Here is a 12,332-nt window from a genome sequence, read left to right as displayed (position 1 = left end):
TCCAATTTTCTGCAAACACCAACTGGGTGTCTAAAGATTCAATTAAATTCTGGCATTAACCATCCAGAGTTAACATCAGAACCCACAGGCTAAAGGTTCAGTATAAAAAGACTGCTCCTCACTTCTTTCTTTCTTTTCTCTCTTCCTTTCTTCCTTTCTTCCTTTCTTTTTTTCCTTTCTTTCTTTTCTTTTCCTTCCTTCCTTCCTTCTTTCCTTCCTTCCTTCCTTCCTTCCTTCCTTCCTTTCTTTCTTTCTTTCTTTCTTTCTTTCTTTCTTTCTTTCTTTCTTTCTTTCTTTCTTTCTTTCTTTCTCTCTTTCTCTCTTTCTCTCTTTCTTTCTCTCTTTGTTTCTCTCTTTCTTTCTTCTTTCTTCTTAATAGAGATAGGCTCTCACTGTTTCCTAGGCTGCTCTCGAACTCCTGGCCTCAAGCCATCCTCCTGCTTCAGCCTCCCAAAGAACTGGGATTACAGGCCACTGCACCCAGCCTGCCTCCCACTTTAGATGCCAAATGCAAGTCCCTGGCCTCTAGTGCTTCCAATCAACTTGGTTACAAATTGAGGGCTCTCACAGCCCCTTACTCAGGTTCAATAATTTGCTAGAACAGCTCACGGAACTCAGGAATGTACTTTACTTATGTTTATTGGTTTATTATAAAGGATAAAACGTAGGAACAGGCAAGTGGGAGAGATGTACCGTGTAGGGCAAGGGATGGGGGTGGGGAGGAGATGCAGACAGTTTCCATGCCCTTCTGGGGGCACCACATTCCCAGGACCTCCATGTGTTCATCAACCTGGAAGCCCTCCAAACCCCATCATTTAGGATTTTTATGGAGGCTTCATTACACAGGCATAATCGATTAAATCATTGGTTAGTGGTGATTAGGTCAATCCCTTCTCCCTTTCTCAGAGGTCAGGGGGTGGGGCTGAAAGTTCCAACCATCAAGCCAAGTTGTTAAATACAAGTAATACATTTCTCTTCAAAGAATTAATATGTCAGTATGTTCAATTCTTTGTCTTCTACTTTTAAACTTAACTTCCTTGTAAAGCAATCTTTCCAATTACCTATTGCACCCTGACTCATTCTGATTACCTGCTCTGTCATAACCATTTTTCCCGCCAAACCACTCACCCTGTCACTCTCTTTAAATTAGCCAATCAGGGCCAGGTGCAGTGGCTCACACCTGTAATCCCAGCACTTTGGGAGGCCGAGGCAGGTGGAATCACCAGGTCAGAAGATCGAGACCATCCTGGCTAACATGGTGAAATCCTGTCTTTACTAAAAATACAAAATATTAACTGGGCATGGTGGTGGGTGCCTATAGTCCCTCAGGAGACATGAATGGCATGAACCTGGGAGGTGGAGCTTGCAGTGAGCAGAGATTGTGCCACTGCACTCCAGCCTGGGCGAGAGTGAGACTCTGTCTCAAAAAAAAAAAAAAAAAATTGGCCGGGCGCGGTGGCTCAAGCCTGTAATCCCAGCACTTTGGGAGGCCGAGACGGGCGGATCACGAGGTCAGGAGATCGAGACCATCCTGGCTAACACGGTGAAACCCCGTCTCTACTAAAAATACAAAAAACTAGCCGGGCGAGGTGGCGGGCGCCTGTAGTCCCAGCTACTCCGGAGGCTGAGGCAGGAGAATGGCGCAAACCCGGGAGGCGGAGCTTGCAGTGAGCTGAGATCCGGCCACTGCACTCCAGCCCGGGCTACAGAGCAAGACTCCGTCTCAAAAAAAAAAAAAAAAAAAAAAAAAAAAAAAAAAAAAAAAAAAAATTGGCCGGGCGCGGTGGCTCAAGCCTGTAATTCCAGCACTTTGGGAGGGCGAGACGGGCGGATCACGAGGTCAGGAGATCGAGACCATCCTGGCTAACATGGTGAAACCCCGTCTCTATTAAGAAATACAAAAAACTAGCCGGGCGAGGTGGCGGGCGCCTGTGGTCCCAGCTACTCGGGAGGCTGAGGCAGGAGAATGGCGGGAACCCGGGAGGCGGAGCTTGCAGTGAGCTGAGATCGGGCCACTGCACTCCAGCCTGGGCGACAGAGCGAGACTCCATCTCAAAAAAAAAAAAAAAAAAAAAAAAAAAAAAATTAGCCAGTCGAAATTAGTTTAGCCTGTGCAGTGTAACCCTAGCCAATAGGGGAATGACACCACAGCAGGGCCCATGTGCATCAGGAAAAAAAACCCCTTCCCCTCCTTTGTCCAAGTGTGCGCTCACCATCACTCCATCTGTAAGGGTGAACCCATCTATAGAAGTAAGTTGTCTTGTTAAGATTAAAAAGAAAATTTTATATTTGAGTTATATTTCTTTTGTGGTACTGAAACTTTATTTATAACAATTTGGGGGCTCACTCATGATTACGTTCCCCTCTGGGGGTGGTCTCTGGTTCTCTCTCACGAAGAGGCATGCCCTGCCCCCTTGTGGCAGCCTCAGGGGTGAGAAATCAAGACCCACCCAGTCTGAGGAATAACCCAAGCTCTCAGCAACACGGAAAGAAACTGGCCAGCAACCTAGCTTTAAGGATCCTCCATAATGGCCATGCAAGTCTTTGGATGGACCAAGGAAAAGACACCAAGGGAGGTGGTAAAGTATTTCCTTAGTGGTCAGGACCAAGATAAGAAAGCTGCAAGGGGGCGATGAAGTAATCCTTGGTCAGGGTGGCTTAGAGGTTAAAAAGAGGCAAGACATCACCAGTCAGGGGGACTGAACCTCACACAAATCTCCAGTAGTAGAAAAGGCAAGAAATTTCCAGTGGGGGAAATTGAGCCTCACACCAAAAGGCAAGAAATTTCCAGTGGGTGAAATTGAGCCTCACCCTAAAAGGCAAGAAATTTCCAGTGCAGAAAATGGAGCCTCACCCCAAAAGGTGAGACATTTCCAGTAAGGGAAATTCAACTCGAACCTTACCCCCAAACCATCAAGATGGGAAATACCCCAAGCAAGACAGGGAGCAAGGGGGATAAATATGGTAACAAAGATATCCCCACTGGATAGCCCCCTAGGTCTCATGCTAAAATACTGGAAGGATAATGAAAGGACTAAACATAGGAAAAAGCAACAAATGATAAAATATTAGTTTTATTTGGACTCCGGGACCCATCCTCAAACCCTCAATCTTCTGGCCAAAGTTTGGGTTGAATGAGGATGTAATGTGTCAGCTGTTAATCCAATATGTTAATGATAAAAGCCCAGTGTCTCAAGAAGAACTAGGCTATGCCCTTTGTTGGAGGCAAGGACCTGTCCTCCTTTTTCCCTTAAAAACAAATAGGGAAGAACCCAACTGACACCTTAAAATGAAGTCAGAGGAGCCAGCTCTCATGCCTAAAGACTCCAGTGCATGGGCCCTAGACTATCTTCCCTCGTCCAGTGTCCCCAGTCTTTCCCCTCAGACAGCCACTGCTGCCTCAGATCCCATCCCAGATCCCCCCTCTACTCATGTTATCCCTCCTCCTTATAACCCTGACTCTTGGGAATTAATGTCCCACCAGCCCGTTCCCTCCCAACTTAAATACCCCTCTCTAAAAGGACTTCAGCATGAGGTAGAACAATGTAAAAAAGATATGCAGAATTTCCCATTTCCCTCTGTACCTAAGAGGTTGGTCCCGACCCTCTTCCCTTTGAAAGAGGTACCATAAGGAGTAGGGGGCCATTGGCTTTGTAAATGCTCCCTTAGCCAGTTCAGAAAGCTGGAATCTTAAAGAGGAACTTAAACCGCTATTAGATGACCCTTACGGAGTGGCAGACCAAATTGACAAATCCTTAGGACCTCAGTTATACACTTGGGTTGAGTTAATGTCCATCATGGGCATCCTCTTTTCAGGGAAAGAAAGGATTATGATTTGTAGGGCTGCTATGGTAGTTTAGGAATGTGAACACCCTCCCGGTGAAAACGTTCCTACTGCAGACCAGAAATTCCCTGCCCGAGACCTGCTGTGGGACAATAACAACGCAGATCACCAGGGAAATATGCAGGACCTAAGAGAGATGATAATAAAAGGAATTTGGGAATCAGTACCCCAAACCCGAAATCTTTCTAAAGCATTTGATATATAACAGGAAAAGGACGAAAGGCCTATGAAATTCCTAGACAGACTGAGAGAGCAAATGAGGCAATATGCAGGCCTCAATTTGGATGATCCCCTTGGGCAAGGAATGCTGAAACTCCAATTTGTCACTAAAATTTGGCCAGACATTTCAAAAAAGTTACAAAAGATAGGCAATTGGGAAGACCGTCCCCTAAGTGAGCTTCTCCGGGAAGCTCAGAAAGTATACATGAAACGGGACAAAGAAAAACAGAAACAAAAGACAAAACTTATGTTTTCCACCTTCCAACAGATGGCTGCAAACCCAGGTACTTCTAGACAGAGTTTCCAGGGAGCCAGAAACTATAAAGGATCTGAACCCTCTTTTAAAGGACTCCAGTCTCCATCTGGAGGACCAAGGTCCTCGTCTATCACATCCCCTAAAGAGTATGGGGGAGCAGGGTTAAAGAATCCCAGAACTAAGGGGGAGGAAGGACAAGATAGGTGCTATAGATGTAGAAGAACAGGTCACTTCGAGAGAGGATGTCCTGAACTAAGAAAGGAGAAAGAAGCTCTTCCACTCATGACTTTCGAGGAAGAATAGGGGGGTCAGGCGCTCTGTCTCTTCTATCTTGAGTCTCACCAGAAGTCCTGATAAATTTGGAGGTGGGGCCTAAACATGAGCTTATCACCTTTTTAGTCGATTCAGAGGCTGCTCACTTCTCTGTTTCCCCCATCTAATGTTGTCTCCTCCTCAGAGGAAGTTTTAGCCTCCGGGGTAAAACGGGAAGGATTTAGAGCAACAAATTTAGAAAGCACAGAAGTTAGATACCAGGATTGCTCAGCTCATATTCAGTTCTTATTAATCCCTGAAGCAGGAACTAATTTACTGGGGAGGGATTTAACATTAAAGTTGGCCAAAGGTCTACAAGTCAGCCCAAGAGGATTCCTCACCTCATTAAACCTACTCACCACTGCAGATGAAAAATATATTATTCCTAATGTCTGGTCCAAAGGAAACTGAGGGAAACTTCAAGTCCCTCCGATCCACATCAAGCAAAAAAACCCGGTAGAAGTAGTAAGAAGGAAGCAATACCCTATTCCCCTAGAAGGTAGGATAGGGTTGAAAGCTATAATCAAAGACCTCATTAAGGATGGGCTTCTCAAGCCCTGTATGTCCCCCCCCTTTTTTTTTTTTGAGACGGAGTCTCGCTCTGTCGCCCAGGCTGGAGTGCAGTGGCCTGATCTCAGCTCACTGCAAGCTCCGCCTCCCGGGTTCACGCCATTCTCCTGCCTCAGCCTCCCGAGTAACTGGGACTACAGGCACCCGCCACCTCGCCGGGCTAGTTTTTTATATTTTTTTTAGTAGAGACGGGGTTTCACCATGTTAGCCAGGATGGTCTCGATCTCCTGACCTCATGATCCGCCCGTCTCGGCCTCCCAAAGTGCTGGGATTACAGGCTTGAGCCACCTCGCCTGGCCTGTATGTCCCCTTATAACACCCCAATACTGCCAGTCAAGAAATCAGATGGGTCATACTGGCTAGTACAGGACCTTCGAGCTATCAACCAAATAGTCCAGACTATCCACCCTATTGTGCCCAATCCTTACACCATTCTTAGCAAGATTCCATACAATCATCAATGGTTTACTGTAATAGATTTGAAGGTTGCTTTCTGGGCATGTCCCCTGACTGAAGATAGCCGAGATATATTTGATATATTTGAGTACGAGGATCCCCACTCAGGGCAGAAACAACAATATCAATGGACAGTCTTGCCCCAAGGGTTTACAGACTCCCCTAATCTTTTTGGTCAAATTTTAGAACAAGTACTAGAAAGAGTTGTCATCCCAGAACAAATATGCCTTCTTCAGTACGTGGACGACATTCTTATATCTGGTGAAGATATAGAGAAGGTAACTGACTTCTCTACACATATTCCTAAACATCTGCAGTTTGGGGGGCTACAGTCTCAAAAAGAAAGTTTTAGTATGTAGATCCCAAAGTTAAATATTTAGGCCACTTAATAAGTGCAGGCAAGTGAAGAATAGGGCCTGAACAAATCGAGGGAGTAATGTCCCTACCCTTGCCTCAAACTAAACAAGAACTCAGGAAATGTTTAGGGTTAGTCGGATACTGCCACTTATGGATTGACTCATATGCACTACACAGTAAACTGTTATATCAAAAACTTGCCCAGGAGAAGCCCAACCATCTCCTGTGAATTTCTGAGGAAGTTGATCAAGTCGAGAAGCTGAAGGAAAGGCTCATAACTGCCCCCGTTTTATCCTTACCCTCCCTAGAAAAGCCATTCCACCTTTTTGTTAATGTGGACAGTGGGGTAGCTTTAGGAGTGCTGACTCAAGAACACAGAGGCTGCTGGCAGCCTGTAGCCTATCAAAGGTCTTAGACCCAGTAACTTGTGGATGGCCCCAATGCATCCAGTCCATCGCGGCTATGGCAGTACTAGTTGAGGAAAGCAGAAAGCTAAGCTTTGGAGGAAAATTGACAGTAAGCATGCCTTACCAAGTTAGAACTATCTTAAATCAGAGAGCAGAGAGATGGCTTACTGATTCAAGAATTTTAAAGTATGAGACCATTCTGTTAGAAAGGGATGATTTAACATTGACCACTGATAATTCACTCAACCCAGCAGGTTTCCTAATAGGGAATCCAAATCTAAGGAGGGAACACATTTGTTTAGATTTAATTGATTATCATACAAAGGTTTAACCAGACCTAAGAGAAACCCCCTTCTGGACTGGATGGCACTTATTCATAGATGGTTCCTCCCAGGTGATTGAGGGAAAAAGACAAAATACATATTCACTGATTGATGGAGAAACTCTTGTAGAAATAGAGTCAGGAAAACTGCTCAACAGTTGATCTGCTCAAACGTGTGAGCTGTTTGCACTCAGCCAAGCCTTAAAGTACTTACACAACCAGGAAGGAACCATCTATACTGATTTCAGGTATGCCTTTGGAGTGGCCCATATGTTTGGGAAAATTTGGACTGAACGAGGTCTCATTAATAGTAAAGAGCTGATTACCTAAGTATTGAATAATCTTCAGTTGCCAGAAGAAACAGGTATTGTCCATGTTCTGGACACCACAAAAGCCTTTCTTTTGAAAGTCGAGGAAATAACCTAGCAGATCAGGTAGCCAAGCAGGCTGCTGTATCTTCTGAAATGCGCATTTTTCACTTAACTCCCTGCCTCCCTCCTCCTACTGTAATCCCCATTTTCTCTTCCACCAAAAAAGAAACACGAATAAAAATAGGCGCTAAAGAGAATTCAGAAGGAAAATGGATACTGCCAGACCAGAGAGCAGTTCTCAGAGTTTATGATTGTATAGAAATTTATACCCTGGCCAAACAGGTTACAGATAGTTGCTTAGTATTCAAGAAAACTAATAAACATACTATAAAAAGATTACCTCTTGGGGGAAGGAATCCGGGCTTAAGGCCATTCCAAAGTATCCATGTTGTTTACACAGAAATGCCTCCATTAGATCATCCAAAATATTTACTAGTGATAGTAGACCACCTCACTCACTGGGTCGAAGCTATCCCCTTTTCTAATGCAGCAGACAATAATGTAGTTAAGGCCCTAATTCAAAATATAGTACCCAGGTTTGGACTAATAGAAAAATTGACTCAGACAATGGAACTCATTTCACCACGCACATTATTAAAAAGCTATCCCAAACATTAGACATTAGATGGGAATACCATGCTCTCCTCATCAGGGAGAGTAGAAGGGATGAATCAGACTCTTCTACTGATTCACTCAACCCAGTTGGTTAAGTGGTCTTAGACTTAACCAAATTAGTTTTCGAGACTCGATTGTCATGGACCAAGTGTCTTCCTATTGCCCTGCTGACAATTCAAACTGCACCACGGAAAGATACTGGTCTTTCTCCTTATGAGATGCTCTACGGATTACCTTATTTGCACTCCACTGCTGATATTCCTACCTTTGAAACAAAAGATCAATTCCTTAAAAATTATATACTTGGTCTACTTCTGTTTTCTCTTATCTTAAAACTAAAGGTCTATTAGCATAGGCGCCGCCCTTGGAGTTCCTGGTGCATCAACATCAGCCTGGGGAGCATGTCCTCATTAAGAGCTGGAAAAAGTAAAAGCTTGAGCCAGCCTGGGAAGGTCCTTACTTAGTGCTCCTAACTACTGAAACCACCGTCCGCACAGCAGACAGGGTGGACTCACCACACCCGAGTCAAGAAAGTGCCACCCCCTCCAGAGTTGTGGGCCATAGTCCCAGGGGAAAACCCTACCAAACTGAAGCTAAGAAAAATTTAACTCTTTTTCATCTATTCTAATAGTCTTTCTTCTTTCCTCGCTCTATTGCTGACCATCTAGTTATTAACATAACCAAGTCGATTTTGCCTTGAACTATTGCATTTGGTGCTTGCATTTTGCTGCTTGCCAAGTCCCTCTGGGGGCTTGTTAAGTCAAAGACAGCCCTCTACTTTAAAAGAGTACCTCTGTGCCTCCTGGCTCTCCTCAGACTGGGCATTAGTGAATTGGGACCATTTAATCTGGGGAGATTTCGATAAAGACCCTAGTGGCAACCAGGTCTTTATCTTGCCCCCTTCATGTACAGCTTTTGTGCCATAGTTGGTCCAACATTCTGTTGACCACCAAACAACAAGGATGGACTGTCCCAACCAGTTTTTGTAGTTTCCTAAAACCATACATTCATTTTACTAAAGGGACAGCCCCCCGCAACTGTCAACTAAACCAGTGCAATCCTATACAGGTTATTATCTTGAGCCCCCAAAGTTCTTCGCCTTTTCTAAACCGGTTCTCTTCTTTAAGCCAGTTTTATGGTATGGAGGCTGAGGTTTCAGGGACAGACCCTATTGGATTCTTTGAAATGCATTTCTTTGATCCCCCACCACCTGCACCTTCCTCTAAGCCTTTTTCCAAAACCTGTCACAACGGAACCATTGCTCCTCCTCCATCTAACGACAAGGCCAAGATAGCGATGGTAGAAGTTAAAGACTTAAAACAAACTTTGGCAGTTGAGACAGGATACTAAGATGTACATGCCTGGTTGGAATGGATCAAATATTCCATCTGCACGTTAAACAAAAGCAATTGTTATGCTTGTGTGCATGGCAGGCCAGAGGCCCAGATTGTTCCCTTTCCACTAGGTTTGTCCTCCAGTCTCCCAGGCATGGGTTGCATGGTAGTTCTTTTCCAGGATTCTACAGCCTGGGGTAACAAGTCGTGCCAAGCTCTCTCTCTGCTATATCCCAAAGTCTGATACCCTGCAGGTCAGCCACCGAAGGCCATCCAGCTTCCGTTTCCCAACACTAAGTTCACTTCATGTCTCCCATGACAGGGAGGAAACTTAGCGTTCCTTGGAGACCTGAAGGGACACAGTGAGCTTAAGAATTTTCTTTTCTTTTCTTTTCCTTTCCCTCTCTTTCTTTCTTTCCTTCCTTCCTTCCTTCCTTCCTTCCTTCCTTCCTTCCTTCCTTCCTTCCTTCCTTCCTTCTCTTTCTTTCTTTCTTGATACCTGCTTGATTTATTCCAATCATTTAATAGTCAATGATGCAACTGTGATCCCAAAGTGTGCAAAGTTAAAGCCTTCAACTGCAGCTGAGGAGAGGGCAGGAACAGTACACCTGGGGATGGTGGTGAGTCAGGAATGACAGGCAGGTGGTCATGACCAGGGCAGCCTCCTCCCCAGGAACAAGGACAGGGAAGTGGCCTGAGGAGCAGGACCTGAGGGCAGCCCAGGGCCGGGGAAGGGGGCAGAGACTTCCCCTTGGCTTAGGTCAGGAGCTCAGAAGTGCCACATGAGGGAACAGCGGCCCAGGAAGGGCCAGAGGCAGGGCCAGGAGAGCACCATTTCCTGGGGGGCTGGGGGCAGGGAGGTGCCCTACAGGAGAAGCCAGGAGGGGCTGCCTGCCCCTGGGGTGGGGGCCAGGCTGAAGCAGGCTGCAGCAAGAAAGACCTGAGGCAGGCGCAGGGCCTAAGAACCCAGCTGACTGGGCTTGGTCGGTCTCCCAGGGCAGCCTGGACCAGGGAGCAGTCCTGACTCTGCAGGGGATGCCCAGTGAGGGGCCACAGACCCTTCTGGACCTCCCCTCCTCTCTCCCTGGAAAGGAGCTGGGGAGCCCAGAGTGCAAATCTGTGGACCACTCAGTTATGGAGGGAGACTATGCCCGAAGGTGGACACTGGGGTGCGCCCCCTCCAGCATCTCGGCCTCCACCCCTGTCCTCAGTACAGCCACTTCTCGTAAGAGCACAGGCCTTGTACGCCACCCTCAATCTGGGCCAACATGGTCCGCTTCTCAAACTTAAGCTCTCCTGAGTACATCATGGACCAAAGGACAGACAGCTGCAGGCCCCAGTATCCTGGCAGCCATGCTGGATGCCCGCTATGAGGTAGGGCACGAACTTCTGAATGGACCCTTTGTCCTGGATGGAGCTGGAGATATCCTGCGCAATCTTCACCTTATCCCCCTCAATGAAGTATTGTTTCTGGCTGCTGCTGCTCTTCTCCATGGCATCCAGTGAGTCCATGCCCTGGTACTTCTTGAGCCACACCCCATCTGAGAAGAAGTACTCACTGGGGACCTCTGTGGTGGCAGCCAGCAGGGAGCCCATCATCACTGTGGAGGCTTCATGGGCCAGGGCCTTGACCATGTGCCCCACAGTCTGGATGCTGCCATCGGCTATTATAGGCACACCAAAGCACCAGTCATACTCGGCCTACTTGTACACAGCAGTGCCCTGGGGCTGACCGCCGGCCATCACACCCTGGGTGATGCAGATGGAGCTGCAGCCCATGCCCATGCCAAGCCCTTCCATACCAGTGTCAATCAGGTTCTTGGCCTGGGCTGCTGTCACCATGTTTCCCCCAGTCACCTGGAGGTGGGGGTACTTCTGTTAGCACCATGGTGATCTGATACACTGAGCTCCCTTGGGAAGAGTCCAAGACTGTGGCATTGACGCCCACCTGGGTGAGCAGGTCCAGGCGGTATTTGTCATCCTCACGGGTGCCCACAGCTGCCCCGCATCGTGGCTGCTCATGGGACTCCTTGGAGGCCGCAGGGTAGTCTCGGTTCTTCTTCAGGTTTTTGCGGGCGATGATGGCCACCAGCTCATCGCGATCACTGACGACAGGCAGCTTCCCTTTCCTGCTACACTGCAGGATCTCATTTGCCTCTTTCAATATCACACCTGCTGGAGCCACCACCAGCTCAGTCCTTGGTGTCATCTCTTCACTGGGGAGGGTGGTGTGGTCCTTCTCTGCAAGAACGTCGATGTCTCGGAAGGTGACGATGCCCACCAGCTTGCTGCCCATGGTGCCCGTCTCAGTGATGGGGATGCCAGAGAAGCCATGTCACACCTTGGCCTCTAGCACATCACCCACAGTGTGCGAGGGGCTCAGCACCACGGGGTCCATGATGAAGCCCTGTTCAAACCTTTTGACCTTCCGCACCTCCTTGGCCTGGAACTCCGGGGTGCAGTTTTGGTGAATGAAACCGATACCTCCCATCAGAGCCATCGCGATGGCCATGTCAGCCTCTGTCACAGTGTCCATGGGGGGAGGAGATGAGTGGCATCTTCAGCGTGATCTTCCAGGTCAGGGCTGAGCTCAGGTCCACCTTATCAGTTATGAAGTCTATGAGTCCTGGGAGAATCAGGAAGTGGTTGCAGGTGAGGCTGTGGGTGCTAGCGAAGGGCTGCTGCGCGGTGAGCCGGTCTTTGGGCATGTAGCAGGTGCTGCGGCTGATCAGGTAGTCCGACATGCCGCCCAGAGACCCAGCCACCTGACATAAACACCTGCGTGGCTGCCAGCCGCCGCTGCTGCTGCTGCTGCTGCTGCACCGTAGCCACGCTGTTGCCGCAGGACCGGCAGGCTCGAGCTTAAGAAATTTCTTTTTTTTTTTTTTTTTGAGACGGAGTCTCACACTGTCGCCCAGGCTGGAGTGCAGTGGCGCAATCTCGGCTCACTGCAAGCTCCGCCTCCCGGGTTTACGCCATTCTCCTGCCTCAGCCTCCCAAGTAGCTGGGACTACAGGCGCCCGCCACCTCGCCCGGCTAACTTTTTTTTTTGTAATTTTAGTAGAGACGGGGTTTCACCGTGTTAGCCAGGATGGTCTCGATCTCCTGACCTCGTGATCCACCCGCCTCAGCCTCCCAAAGTGCTGGGATTACAGGCGTGAGTCACCGCGCGGCCAAGAATTTTCAAGAGCTTATCAATCAGTCAGCCCTTGTTAATCCCCGAGAGGATGGGTGATGGTATTGTGGTGGACCTTTACTGGACACTGCCG

The 12,332-nt window shown here is 47.7% G+C and overlaps 1 pseudogene; it reads right to left on the bottom strand.

Annotated features, from left to right (window-relative positions):
- Positions 1–10,270: 10,270 nt before the first annotated feature.
- LOC102115099 (inosine-5'-monophosphate dehydrogenase 1-like) lies at positions 10,271–11,807 on the bottom strand (annotated as a pseudogene).
- Between the last annotated feature and the right edge of the window lie 525 nt (positions 11,808–12,332).

The sequence above is a fragment of the Macaca fascicularis genome, chromosome 3 (genome assembly GCF_037993035.2).
Source record: "Macaca fascicularis isolate 582-1 chromosome 3, T2T-MFA8v1.1".
Lineage (NCBI taxonomy): Eukaryota > Metazoa > Chordata > Mammalia > Primates > Cercopithecidae > Macaca > Macaca fascicularis.
Note: the sequence above shows the minus strand (reverse complement) of the source record. Positions and strands in the feature narration are given on the sequence as shown.